A 15994-nucleotide genomic window follows, 5' to 3' on the forward strand; every position below is an offset into this window, starting at 1 on the left:
TTTTTAAAAAGTAAAAATGTTACAAAATGGAGGGACATCGATTCATGACCGCCATCGCCGGCAAGGATTGGAACATCTGAAATAAAAAATTCTTTTTTGATTTGTAAATAAAAATCTATTGACTACAATATGGCTTAGATTTTTGAAAAATTGTAATTATTATACAAATGGCGACAGTTTGAAGAGAAGAAACCTCTTTTTACCAGAAAAAATCAACTACAGACGTTTCTAAAAAATTAAATAATTGACATATAAAATACATAGTAATATATTGTTATTTATTAATCAAAAAGAATTTTTTATTCCAAACGTTCCAATTCTTGCCGGTTATGGCGGCTAGCAATGGATGTTCTAGCAGAAGACGTGTTACAATAACTCCTCCATTTTGTAACATTTTAATTTTTTTAAATTAGAGAAGAAAGGTGAATGTTACATTTATATCCTTAAAAAAAAATTGAAACTTTTTATTCAATTGTTAGCTATAAAAAAAATTCCGAAACTTTTACCAATTTCTAGAAGACTCAGAATGGTATACCCCCTTAAAGGCTATCGTTCGCTTAACAGCACAGCATCAGAACAGCAGCGTTCAGTTATCCACGCATCGATACTAACCAACTCTATTAATTTCTCGTTACCCATCACCGTACGAGCAACAAACAATCGGCAAAACGTTTGTGCCAAGAATCTCGCCGCTATGGAAGTGAAATCGATGCTGTGTTGATGCTGTGCTGTTGTACCGCTTTTCTTTATTTCGAGATGTTTAATGTTTCACATTTTACCCCATCTAAAAATATCATTGTTAAACGCTAATAAGCTTGCTTTATGCTTTTAACATTCCGGACATGTTTTACTTTCTTATGTAACCATTGTTATAAATATTCTCTAAGTAAAACACTGAATCGTTAACCGCAAATAGACATGTACCAATTTGAAAAATAATAAATTGTCAGAAACGGGACTAATACTGATTTGAATTTATATTTCAGTTGAAGTAGACTTTTCTGATTTTAATTTTAAAATGTAAATAGTAATAATTACAATAAAAATAATAAAGGTGTATTATTGAATGTAAAAATATATTAATTTGATGTACTTTTTTGAGAATTTTATCATAATAATTTTAATGAAAGAACAACCTGTTAAAATGCGAGTTCCATCGTAAAGATAGATAATGTTAATAAGTTTTACTCATATTTTACTCATTTCGTAGAAAGTTCCTTGAAATATTCGTGGTGAAGAGAGGTGTATAAGACAATTAACTTATCGTATCGTTATATTTAGCGGATGTAATAGGTCTTGAATTTGTATGTAACGGTAATATTGTTTTACTAAAATTTTTTGGTCTTCCTCGTTTCGGAGATAAACCTAGAACTTTAAATTCCGCATTTTCTTCCATTGATGTTCTGTATAACATTTTGTACGGCGCATCTCTTTCAAATCTCATCCAGAAAATCTTTAACCAATTTACAGTTGAAGAGTTTTCTGAAAAAAGGGAATTGAATAAATTGCATTGGAAGTTTTAATTTAACCTACAGATCAACTGTATACGGCTCAACAAAAACGGCTGCTCTCACCTTCATTAATGGAGTATTGATACGTAATTTGGAAGGAAGATTTCTAAACATATTGCCGTTAATTAAAAATGATTTACTAAAACAGTCTCTCTTCCAGAAAACTCCTCAATTTCTCTGTCGGTACCTTTCTGTCTCTTAAAATTGGCTAACAGGCATCATTGTTGCAAATAGACTTATATCAGTTTGAAAAAGAACCTTTATGCAGTTCCATTTAACAGCCAAATTTCTTTTCATCAATTCGTGAGGATATTGTACTGCATTGACTTTATTATTGTAAATATAAAAAGAAGACGTTCATCTGTAACTTAATTTTCTTTTAAACTAGACGTGTATCGGTTTAAAAAATAACTATTCGTGTGCTGTGGTATTAAGTGGACGACAGGCTTCATCCGCCAAAGGATCACTCTTGGAGTCTGTGGAAAATAATTGGTGCTTGAGAGAATGTGATTGCTTCTAGGACAGAGGATTTAGAGTTCTCGATGGCGTGGTTGTATGATACATGTGAATCTGGGAAGCGTTGGTTGGGAGTTGCTTGTTCGGTGGCAAAGAATGTGACGATACAAGGTTTTTCAGTTATGAAATTTCATTCAGTAGAGGAACATTGTTGTTTCATTTGTATAGACACGTTTGCAATATTCAATTCTGCTAGTATCTGATATTTTTTGCACAGCTTTGGAAAAGTTACACTTTGATGTTGTCTCAGTTGATAGGAATAAATGTTGTATTTACGATTAACCTAATGGCAACCTTTTCGATGAAAGAAGTGTTACCTTTTCGGGAAAAAATCTTTGATACTGTGAATGTGATTTCGAAAGAATGACAGTTAAGAAATTTGCAAGTTCTTAATATGCGATGTCATAAAGAAAACTATATTCTTTCAAAAGTCTGCGTTAACTGTGGTGTGAAAAATTTGTGTTATTTTAAGTAATTTAGATAATAGAGTATACTTTTTTACTAATTATCTGTGAAAATTCGAGGACTTCTTCGGCCTTATCGAAGTGTAATCGTGTTTATTATACATTTACACAGGAATACGACGGTGCTGAATACCATCATATTGATGGAATCTTTTTCCTATTACTCCCAAGACCGATTCTTATTTCGGTGAAACGATAGTATCGGCGCTTGTCAAATTTAAAATTCTCGAAACCGCGCGTATACGTGCCTTTATGTGTTCCCGGACAATTTAAAAAGAAATTCCTTGACATTCGATCGCAAGAAAGTAAGAAAATAATAAAGAACGAACCATTGATGAAATTTTAGAAATGAAGAACACACCATTAATGGTATCTTTTCTTCTCCGTGCGTATAGCTAGAGGGAAAAATAATTTGTAGCGTGTAACTAGTGCGCGCCAATAGAGAGTAAGTCACACCTAGACCCGCGCCAATAGCAAATAATATTAACACGCACCAATAGGGTGCGAGCGTAATTAGTAAATTAGGTACCTGAAGCGTGTACCGATAGGGCACTCTCCACGGTCCGCGCACAGGAAAAGGGCGTATATAAGGACGCCCGAAAAATGGCAAAACAGGTAGTTCGGGACAGCGAACTGAGGAAACCCTGTACTCGATTTAACTAAACATTTAAACCCGCGAACTCTGTAACGACGAATAAATCTTGTTCAACACAACATTGCACGCTTACGATTGGTGTGTGGTTTGAGGACTAACGAACCCACACATTGTTTGTCAAAGCGATCAGAAGAAAAATCAGAATGATCTAGCACAACGTTGGCATTTTATACGCGGGCTGTGCAGTTCAGGTAATCCTATAATCGTTACTAATAAATAATTGGTGGCCGCGCGTATTTCCCGTACAGACGGCGAGGAAGCTCGTACCATCTTTCAGTTTTATCTGATATCGTAGGTAATCTCCAATAATGGTCTGTCTAGCCAATGAACAAACTGGTCCTCTCGAAAATATTGTCGGTGTTCATGAAACATTGCCACCGTAACTATCAATGCAATCTGCACGCTTCGTTTAATTGGAGTTTACTTTGCATGCTGAATGATTCACGCCGTATTGCCTTTACTCCGCCTTGTTTTTTACCGTTTTTTTTTGCCTTTGCTTTTTTTACAGCAATATTACATTGGTGTGTATCGACAGCTTGAATACTGCGATTACTCGAAGTCGACGATTTCAGTATTGCACAGCGTCATAACAGGCACGCGGACAATCGCGTATTTGAAACAGTGTACTCGGAAAAAGAGAAAAAATGACACAGGAGAGAAATAGAAGTCAAGAGTTTCACAAAAAAGCAAGTACGTGTTAGGATAGCAAAATTTGAAAAAAAAAAGAACAATTTTATGAACTTTTTACTGCGATCGTATCAGGATTGTAATTTAGAATTCAGTGAGATCTTAGCCCCTTGATTTATGATTTTTTTTACTGACTATTCATCTAAGCACCAGCTACTTGCTCGTATTAATACTGTATTAGGTAAGAAAAGCTAATTTTATATAGATTAATCAGATTTGAAAATACTCAGTCTTATAAATTAAGAAGAAAGTTGGAATTAAAGTTCATTTTTGTTACTATTATAATTGTTTTTGTCGCTCTTGACCAGAATCTGTCACGTCTGTGACTCGTTGTCATAAGGCAAGTGGTTAATGAAAGTGGAGAGAGGATCTCAAATTTAGGAAATTTGTAAAATTTATAAAATTGCAGCAAGAGTTTTATTTCATTTTTATCCATTACGCTAGTCAGAAATAAGTGGCAGTGTCAAAGTACAATATATAGCATAATAAATTGTTTTTGTGTATCTTGTATTATGTCAAAGTGGATAAGGCTTAAAAAAAAACAAGCATTTTAATTCAATTTCAATAATCGTTTAACTGTACCAAAATTTATAAATTCACCCTGGTGATTTGATGTAACTAGGGAAACAGATTATTTTAAATAGTAAACTAGTAAAATATTTCGTAGTATGTGTCGCATTAAAAGTTAATTTCAACTAAGGCACACATTCATTTCCATTTGTAAATTCTGTCCAAATATTACAAGAGCCAACAATTATTTACAGCATGAAAACAGAGGGAATTCGAGAAATATAGTAAAATCATGTTTTATTTCTAAAATACATTCTGTTAACTTAATAATTTATTACTTACAGTTAGTTCTGTTTGAAACATGCATTTCCTTTTAACAACAACATTATTATCTCAAAGCATTATTTTTCCTCTTTTTGTTCACCCAACAATCGCGAATATACGCCCATCTTAATAATTAATCGTTATTAATAGTGTTAACGCCCGTGGTTGTGGCGATGAACTTTCGAGCTTTGTGGATGTTTGCACGATGTTGTGCTGTCTAGATACTGGTTCGAAGGACCACCCAAATGATTCGGACTTGTAAAAACTGATCTATGGTATCGCGTGATGTGAGCTGGTTGCTCCTTGGTTCTCCTTGTTCGTGGTGGTTGAACGACTACTCGACGACTCACTCTCCGACGTCGCGTCTCGGACGTCCGTGAGAGGGAATTTGTTAGGACACGCTGATTGGGAAGGGTGGGAGACGGTCGCGAGGGGTGGGCGGAAGGTCCCAAAAATCTGGAATTTCCTCCGGGTGACTAATCGGCAAGCGGACCGTTACATACAGATGTGCCGTTCGGAAATTCGTGGTTTATGATATGTTCGTAGACTATTGAGCGCGAGGGACGCAAATTACTAAAAATCTAGCAAAGCAATTCTAGTGACCCTCGCAGGATGTAATTGGACCCGTGCAAGCAATAAACGAAAATCCTCAACTCAAAAATAACCGTTCCCGGCCGATCGTGCCATAAACCATTTCTTCAGAAAACCTAACAAATAGGAATATTTCGGTCGAGCCAGTATCTAGCTGCTGTCCCTGCCGACGGATTAGGTATAGTCGACGGAAGAAATGTAGCGAAGATGTAAATTAAAGCATTATGTATCGCCGCCAATTGATACAGTTATACTCAGGGTCGAATGTGGTATTTTTCGTTTTTCTATTAGGACTGAATCAAAGCTAAGGCATACTTCATGCTTCTGGTCCTTATCTTCTCAGGTTTCTGTTGATTCACTTGTCGGTATGCTTGAACGTGAAAACTTTGACGCCTGATTTTGCAACCTCGATATATTTCTTCCATCGTCTATACAGTTCGGACCTTACTTGCCATCCTCTCGTTTCTGCACGTGTTCGAGGCGCGCACTCGTGTTCTGTGATTAATACATCACGAGTACAAGCAGAAGCAGGACGAGAAACATGCTTCAGTACTAACGTGAAGTATAAGTTTCGCATTAAACGATTTAGAAATAATCATTGTAGAGTTTCTTGTTGTTCCTGGTTATTTGCAAAAGCGTCTTAATGTAGCCTCTTGAGGAGATAAACATCAGCTATTAATTGGTAGAGTAAAATATTTGCTGATACATGAGAGTAAAAGTTGCTTAAATATATAAAATACTTTATGTCGTCTTTTATATGAACAAATATGTAAACTAGCGTACCTCGAAAAATGCTAACACAGTTTCCAAGATTTTAATGTAAAGTAACATTAATTAAGGTGATTTGGTACTTTTGTATATTTTATCGTTTTCAAAAGAATGATTTCTTTTAAATTTAGTATTGTCACGTGTTTTAAAATACTTTAGGTGCAACACTCTTATACGATGGGCATTGAAAAATTAGGCAAAATATTATGGTACAAAATTGTAGGATTAGTAAAATCAAATCAAAAAATTCTTTCCCTTATTATTAAGAAGCAGATAAATTAAAAAAAATTTAATTTTCATACCTATAATAATTACCTACATCTTATATTACAACAGACAACTACGATTACAGTATTGCATTAAAAACAGAAATGAACGTTAGTGTTCCTGTTTGTAAGTTAACAATCTGAGTTTAAACCATAAATAAGTCTTATTGCACAACTGCTGTAAATTCATTAATGCTGCATTATCTTTCGGTAAAGTTACCAATTGCAAAATCGATTTAAAGGGGATGTTAGTAAGCAGCAGGTTGCACTGTTATAACTTACTATGTTTTCACGATATTTCAAAAGATTTTAAGACTAAATGTATCGAAGTAAAATTTTAGTTATCTAACTCGACGCAGTAATAAGAGAATTTTTTGTTTATGTTAGTAATAACAATAATAACAATAATTGAAAGTTTAGTGAAATTGTGACAATATTGAATTATTAGAACAACGATATGTGAAGTATAAAATATTTAATTATCTTATTTTACGATTAATAGCAGGCTGCCAAGATTATAACGAAATGATTTGAGCCTACTAAAGTTTTAAAAGAGATACAATAAGGCAAAAGTTCTTTTATTGTACTAATAACAGATATACATTTTTTAAAAATCGGGAATAAATTACTAATTAACGTAATTTTTTACCCTTTTTTCATTGATGACCAATGGTACTATTTTTGTGTATTGTTAATGGTACTGAGTACGAACTGACCAGATTTCAACTTGTATTACGTATTACAAATGTTGTTCAATGGGATTCAACATTAACCATAAATGCTACACTACACAAGGTGTGTTTATTTCTGTATGCTGTTTATGATCCTTTGTAATGTGCGTATAATTAACATTTTTCTTGCCGAAGCTCACCATTTTCAAATGTGTATTTTAATTGAAATAAAATTATTTTCAACGATAACATTTCCCTTGATTAAGCCGACATTTCAAGATTCAGGGTCATTTCAGTGTCATAGAATAGTAGGCCGTTGAACTCGTCTTAACATCAGCTATAACAGTATGAAGTCAAAAATACGTAGTGTCATTCCAAAAATTCAAGATGACCTTGCAACAACTTTTGGGAAATTTCTTATATCACAATTTATAGCCGATTAAAAGTTGATTAACTTTTATTCAAAACATTTTCTTGTCAGATTATCGAAAGTGCCCGAAAAATCGTGGTGACAGTTGCGTGGTGCACTCTGCATATCGCTATTATCTTCGACTAGTGGCCTCGAAGTGCTTTTTCCTAGCGTACGGCTGTTGTGTTCTGGTACACAATAGACGAAACTGTGACAGCGTTGTGAAATGTCCTCGAGAAGTTTGGATAACCTAGACCTAGGGCACTATTGCAATCAATTTTCTAATTCACTACGCGAAACTACTATTTTATGTCATCTCTTAGACTATCTAAAACGATAGAAATTAACTCCTGTGAAATATATGGTAATAAAGTAAAAATCCTTATCTTTCAGAAAGCCTTTTTTCACAATTACAGCACAAACTTGTTAGTTCAGATTTAATTTTGAAAATTCATCTTAAGTGGTAAATAATTTATCCGTACAAAATATAAAAAGTATTATTAAAACACAAGAAATATTTACAAAAAGTAATTACTGGCTTAAGTAGCAAAAACGCGTTAAATAGCATCCAGAATCCTCGATGTTGTTCTGCGAACAAATAAAGTGGGGAACAATTTTGTTGGTGTAAAATAATTTCAAATTTAACTTATAATTGAGAACAAAAAAATATGTTCATAAATCTACAGCTCGGAGGTTGCGTTTAAATGTCACCCCTCGGCAATTTTGTATTTAATTATGCAATGGATATTACACAGTCGTTGTTCGTTCGTATCTGAGCGCTACCAATTTTATTTTACACGCGCACCCTTAAATATAAATCACAGTTCCAATTAACACCAGCCGTGTTTACCCACTCCTCTTCCGCATACATGAATGTATCGCAGCTAAAATTAGAAGACGAGACTAATTACGAACCGCGATCCCATTACCTCGGATATAGTAATCTACTTAGAAGATATTCAACGAAGGAACCGAAAAAAGGAAAAAACGAGGAAGCGAAGTGAGAAAAAGGGAAAAGAAGAAAAAATACAGAAGTTCGCTCGTTTATGGAAGTGCATGGTTCCATTAAATCTGAAGGAGTTACGAAGCGTACATAGAGTGCAACCGCCAAGAGAATTGTTTAAATTCGAAGTGGTTCTCGATCAACAGTGTCCTGTCACTGTTTTCTACGACTGTAAATTTATACAATTAAACGTAACAACCGTTGAGGTAATTAGATTTTCAGTCAATATCTTAGTGAATACTTTAAAAATAATTGCACTCGTCCATTAATTTCTCTCTGAACATCTTACCAATGGATGACACTGTCATCTGAATATCTGTTACAAGTGTGCTCAATATATCTCAAACGAACATAAAAGTCAAAATACGTGCACGCTTAACCTCAATAGCTACCTTTTTCATTTTTTCAATTCCTGTTGTATGTTTCTTATAAATTTGAATAAATATTACAACTAACTGAAAGCATGATAAATCAATACTTGCACGAAATGGAGGTCATTTGACATGCATAATTAGATAACGTAATTTGACAGATTCATGTTTTATAAAATTGTAGTTTCATAATTGCAGATTTGTGAGAAATGGTATTTATTATTGCAAGAATTTTCTGCCTTGAATTGAGTTAAGTGTAACTCTACCATTGTCTCTTTTAAATTTCATATTCTGATTCACTGTTATATTCAACATTTGTCTTATTCGTATACTCAAAACATTTTAACACATTGAGCGCCGGCGACCTAAGGAGACATTTAAAGCCTGAGCGCCGGCAACGTATCGGCCACTTAAAGCCCAAACGCCGGCCTCATTCGCTTGTTTCTGATCAATGAGTAGCCAAAAAAAATATTCAAAACGTTATACATTTTCGTAAAATAGTACACACACCCATACCAGCAAAAGAAATTCCACATCATCGTGGGGCCGGCGCTCAAGCGATAGACCCAGAATCCCGCGTTTTCACGGGGCCGGCGCTCAATGTGTTAATAAAACCTTTTTTGATAAAACTTTGATACTGAAAACTCGACGTATTGTCCTCAAAAATAACATATTAACATCTTTTGACTGCAACACTGGCTATGAAAAAGGATTTAATGGTGGAATTCGGTTTTGGTGACGTGATTTCACTGGACGTACAAATGTGTGAAGAGTCTTAAGGTCGTCTATTATACTGAACGTCGTACAGTGGGATCTTTGCGGTAAAAAGTCCTCCTTCGTATGTATTCTCAAAAATGAAAAAATTTTTTAATTTCAATTTTTTTCATTTTTCATATTTTTTAATCATTAACGCGGCTACACGGCTTTAAAGAAGTCAACCTCAAAATGGATTGAAATATAGAATTATTATTTACACTTTTGTTGTTTTCTTAATTTAACTAATTCGTGATGGAACTAAGCATACTAAATTTCATTCTGATATTACTGATATGTTTGAAATCACGCCTTATTTAATACTTTCAATTTTCGTTCAATAACAGTGGGTAATTCCGGCCACTTTAATATCTCAAAATAAAAGCGCGTGACTTGACTTAATATTCATCGTTTCTCTGACTATAGCCGCCTTTTGTTTTAAACAGTACCGGAATGTTCATTTTGCAACGAAACCTCGTAACAGTGGTCAATTTTCAAGCAAGGTAAATTAGTACTTAGAATCGACGTAAATTATTAATATTAATCTCATTAAATGGAGGAATGTTTCTACTTTCAAAGTGACATTTGGTTTTTTGTTATATGTAAAGTCAATTCGGTGTATTGCTTGAAATATCTGAGCATGAATTGTGGGGTAATTTTCTGGCATAGATGCCACGAACATACAAAAGAATTACGAAGAAGGCAGATTGGAGCCAGGAAAATTTATTAAAGGCCATGGAGGTCTTTAGTAAGAAAAAAATGTCCATATATAAGGCAGTACAATTGTTTGGAATACCATATTCTACTCTTTGAAAAAGAATTTAGAAAAGTAGCTTATATTTACATTATTTTAAGCTATGGTTTTCCAATTTAAAATATTTCTAGGTTCTAATGATGCTACAAAAATTGGAAGAAACCCAAGAAATTCAGTTAACAGAAATAGCGAAAGCACTGCTAACTACAAAAAATAATAAAATTTTTATTAATTTAACAGTGTTCTTACCTCTTTTATAAAGAAAAATCAAATGCTCTTTTTCAGTTTTTTGTTTCCAATTTTATTACAATATAAATGTGTGCCTTCTCGGCCATACCAATGCAAACTAGACACTTCAAGCTATCAATTAATGTAAAAAAATTAACAAATGTGTAACTTGTTCAAATTTTATGTAGCCGGAATTACCCCGCTCTCCCTTATTTAGTAGAATTCAGTGTTCTTTCTGGTATCATTAAAAAGGGCAAAACCTTATATTTGTCATAAAACTAAAATTGGCCGCTATTAACTGCTACTGCAGTAGCTACAGTAATTTTCACTATTATTGACACTAATATCACCTGTATTGAATTGATCAGTCCGGATTTTTGTATGAAGATTTGCAGTCCTGGTGTTAAGTTTTTTCAAACAATGAACTTTCAAATTTTGGCTCTACGACCCGACCACCTGCGCTATTTTTGAGTACCTCTTTCCTAAATCTCTTTTTTCTTTAATTAATTTTTCCGTTTATCCAGAGTTCGGGGCCCAGAAACTGTTTTACGGACGTAGAAACTCTGCGTTTTTGCAGGCTGTGTGGCCTTTTGGTGCCTGCGCAATAGCAATTGCCGTGTTATAAAGTCACTTGAACATTACCGAAATTCCGTTAAGACCGATCACCCCTGAGGGGCCGATTCTCCCGCTACTACGCTATTCCACCGCCCTGCCGACATGGAAATTCCAGGGTGGGTGGGCGTCTATGTTCCATTCCCTGTCATGAAACATAGAGACTAGCTTACGGGGTGAAAAAGGCGATGATTGGTCGACGGGGTGAAAAACTAGACATTAACTTTCCATATAAATAGTCACACTCAGAAAATGTCGTACGAAGGTTATACATTAAAACAGATTGTCAAATGATTAAAATGAGTAAGAAATAAATAAATTAATAACTGTTAAAATCAGTTAAAATAAACTTGTTAGATAGTTTTGAAATATTTGGATTAAATAATTGTATTTTGTGATTATATTAAATTTTATATGATTCCAAAAAAGCATTCCTCACTTTGCCCCATATTTTCAATAATTTATTTATAAATGCCGTTAAAATATAATTTTTATTTACTATTCTGTACCCACAAGACCATTCTGTGCCCAACTTGTAGAAAATAACAAAATGAGGGATGAATATTGTTCCGTACCGAACATTTTTTTATCTATTTTCGCATCGAGCCTTTCTCCTTTTATTTTTATAGCTTAAGGAAATTGTAAGACGGGCCTGAAGAATCCGCGACCCATAGGATTAGCCGGGGCCGTTATTAAGCGCGTACCCTCGGTAATTTCACCACCAGAACTCAGTTTATTAACCATTGTCCCGATTTTCCAATTACTGAACTAGTGTCTTCCTTCTCTCATGTCCTATCTCCTTTTTTTCGGAATTCCCCAAAACCCCGACACCTCATCCTTCTACCACCACCTTCTACCACCACTTCCCACCACCACACCCTACGACCAATACTTAATGTTCTTATTTCTCCCATTTTTCACTTCCAAAATTAAACTCCGCCCTCAGTAGCTGAGATGCGTGACTTCCTCTGAATTTCGAATCAGTATCATTCTGAACGTTAAACAACCAAGTATTGAGTCAGTCCGAGCGCTGAACGCATAATCAAGTCGTTTATATTATAACGTTGGAGAAAGGGTATTCCGGGATCGCTTCAGACCTCGTTAGAAAACAGTCCGATTTTTCTCTCGTGATCCAAGTTTGAAACATAACTCAAACCGACGCGAGTACACGACAAATATATTATTTCAGTATCAAATAGTTTTGACCGCGTTTGAGAGGCAAGTACCCCACAGTGCGTCGTTGCTCGCGGAGTTTGCTTTTACGGTGACGCAGTTAGTGCAAGAAGCTGCATTCTACGGGAGCAGTTTCGTTCACCTCGAATTAAGTTCAATAAAGGTGACGTCGGCCGCATAGAAGGTGGCTGAGAAACAGTCGCTATGAGGCTCGATGTGATCGTGGCACTAATTACAAGTGGTGTGATTGCGGCTACTGATAATCCAGGAGAAATATTCTGATATTAATTGTTATGGAAATAACATGAGTTTTCCAATTTCTGAATTTTTCGAATATGTTGCTGTCTTTTGTGTTTGAAGACATTGTATACTTTAAATACTTCACTTCAAACATTTAAAATCTTAAAATTTATTTGTAGAAGAAGTACATGTTTACATATGCGAAGAGAAAGCGAATTTAGGTATTTCTAAAGTAAAGTTTCACATAAGTAATAATTTTGAAATAGAATCTTATCCGATGTTTATATTATTCGTTCAGTAGGGGAAATTTCGACTAAATGGTGTATTTAATACTATTGCTTTTGTAGATGCTGCTAACTTAATGACAGAACAAATTCAACTTGGTCGAAATTTGCAACAGAATTTGTAATACTTTGTATACTAGTGATAAATGTAAATGTTGTATATAAATTATCTTTCATATATTCACATTAATTACACTACTTATTGTGTAGCTTATGTACAAATAATTTACAAATAAAAATCAATCATTTTTACATTGATTTTACATTGACTTTACATTAATTTACATTGATTTACATCGATTTAAATAAATACCCCGTTTCATCGTACCAGTGAAACAAAAGGGGATGATTTGACCTTTCTTACTAAAATAAAATTTTACAAAAAACCGTAATTAATTATCAAATGAGAACTTTTGTACATTATACAATATATCTTACTTTATGCGATTAGATGAGAATATTAAGTCTAATCCATCAATGTGATCCAAGCTAAGCTGCCAAATCCAAAGTACCCCGTTTTATCCAAATTTCCTTGACATATGCGTTGGAATCAACCTATACTTTTTTTTTTAGTGGCGTAGTTAGTAGAACAGTAATAATTTTCACTGTATCGAACTTACAAATATTGTGTACTAATACTAATACTAATTTACTGTCTGTGAAGACCGTTTGTTGTTTATATATTTTTCATAACACGTCTGATCTCACAATACTGTTTGAACTATTTCTTAAATAACCACTTAATTGGATAAATTGTTCTTCTTATAATAATACGTTAGTCAGTTTTATTATATATACATTATCGTCCAATGCTTTTTATTCAATAAATACCTCTTATTTAACCATTGTAGATTTATCGTTATTTTGCAAAAATAAACAATAAGCATTCAAACTTGAAATTTATACTCTGATATTATTAACTAAATTATGGGATCGGAGCCAGCGTATCCATCAGCAGGAGCAATAACAACGAGGAAATAAGGAGGATGCTTTGGCTATGGGCGTAGACTTGCCTGCCGGAGGGTTGCGGATGTTCGATTCTCGCTTGGACCCCCATCCCTCGTTTTTCCTTATTCTCTGCAGAATTGTTACGCGAATAAAAATTTGTAGTCTTAGATACAAATAAATTTCCATTTCTCGCTTTTATCAGTTACCGATCACTGCAGTACAATTTCAAAATTTGGCACAGCATGAACAAGTGTTATTAGTAAGTATAACACCTGTCAAACATGTGACAAACAATAGTAAAATAATAATAAAGTAAAAAATTAGTTTCCAGTAGCTTTTTCGATCTCGTGAAAAATTCCTCGATAATTGTTTCGCTTCTACAGCATCGAAAATATCATCGATGTTTACAATCTTAGCGATTTTTACAAGCCGGTGCGTAATATATCATAACCAATTACAGAAAATACAGAAGCGTACGGAATCGTAGTTGCAGAATTAATTGTACGTTGCACACTTCACAAATGTAATGGGTATTACGTTCGTTTTCTACGATTTTCATGAAATCAGTGCAAAAATACTTCCTCTTTCTCAAACCGTACATTTTTGAAATGTGTTCCAAGTAATGAAATTTGTTTAAATTGAATGCAATACAAGAAACTGTAATGCGCGTAAAATATTAACAGCGACGAAGTTAAGAAGATTTACAGAGCTACAATTGTAGAATTATGAAATTACTAGGGCACTGAAATTAATTGCAATTACACGCATGAAATATTAAAATATCACTTGATTAACAATTTTAGAGTAATTTGTTTAAAGGTACTTCTTCCACTTCGATATGAAAGAAGCTGGAAAAGATTTTCTTCGTGCAATTTTTGTGAAGAGTGCGAAAGTTTGATGTAATATAAGAGAATATAACACGTGTCAAGTATCTGCGGTAATGAAGTTAGAAGAAGCTGCACAGCAGCTCAAGCTTCAAGTACTTGAACGTGTTAAAGGAAAGACTGGTTTGATTTACTTCGCCGCTGAAGTTTTTCAATCTCCTTCGCTTCGCTTCTTTTCCCCACTATGATTATTCACTGTAGGTCCAATAGGAATGCAAAATTTTAAAAAAATCGTCTGACAATATATGAAAACCAATTCGACCGTGAATTTTGAAAGTTAGACATCGCAATGTTTATGTACGGATAATTGTCTAATAATTATACTAAAACATCAATTGCTTGCATTAATTTCATAAAAAATTGACAGAATTTCCATTTCAAAATGGAAAATGGGATACAGTGGACCAGATACAAGTTGAAATCGCACTGAAATTCCCAACAAACATCTACAGTTACACAACCTAACGAAAAGGTCACACCAATTCTACACACAGGGAATTAATAGACAACGTCGAAGGGAAAATAACAGCCTTTTCTTCGGTACAACGTACTGCAAGAATACTGCAAGAACAAAGACACTAGCATGCACAAAATACCATGAAATAGATTAAACGGTGTACTCGTTTCAATCAATGTGTGCTATTAACCTCGATCTTGAGGTTGGAACGAAGAAACGGACCGCGTTCTAACGTCGGTTTACTACGTACCAAACGAGGCGAGTCGTTAAAACTGTAAGTGGATTTGCTTTGTGCCGGTAGTTACAGAGTTATATGATTCTCTTTTCAGCACTGCAGGAATTCGTAATGTTCACGTAAGCGAGCCCGTACGTTACACGAAAGCTCATGGAACGATGTTAAACTTTCTATTGTCGCTCAATTTGCTCTACGGATATTTTCATGTCCCCTTTCATCGCGGACAGGTGTACACGAAACTATTTCGACGACAACGCTCTCAACAGTTCAATTAATTAAACACTCTCCCGACCGGCGTCACAAACACTTCACGTTTTCACACTGAACGATAATCCTCTGCTGTAAGATGGCTCGGGGTCGAAGTTTAATGTCAACTACAGCTGGTTGAAGGGGACCAAATGCGTCAATCGTGCGGTATATTTGACCCGTGTTCAACCAGCTAAGCTTAACATTACATGTGGCCCCTCATGCGATTTTTCTTTCGATCCTTCGTTGTTCCAAATTTGTCTTATTCCTTTCTTGCGTGCGCTCTATAGCAAGCCGAGCGACAAAATCGGAGTCAAGGCAAAGGAAAAAGCTAGTTGGCCGTGGTGATGCTTGTTATCTGTGCGATCTTCGCCCGGCGCGACGCTCCGGCCGCAAAATGTCGATTCCAGAAACGCTGGCTGGCTGACTTTGCA

This window comes from Habropoda laboriosa, unplaced genomic scaffold, assembly GCF_001263275.1.
Source record: "Habropoda laboriosa isolate 0110345459 unplaced genomic scaffold, ASM126327v1 scaffold20, whole genome shotgun sequence".
NCBI lineage: Eukaryota > Metazoa > Arthropoda > Insecta > Hymenoptera > Apidae > Habropoda > Habropoda laboriosa.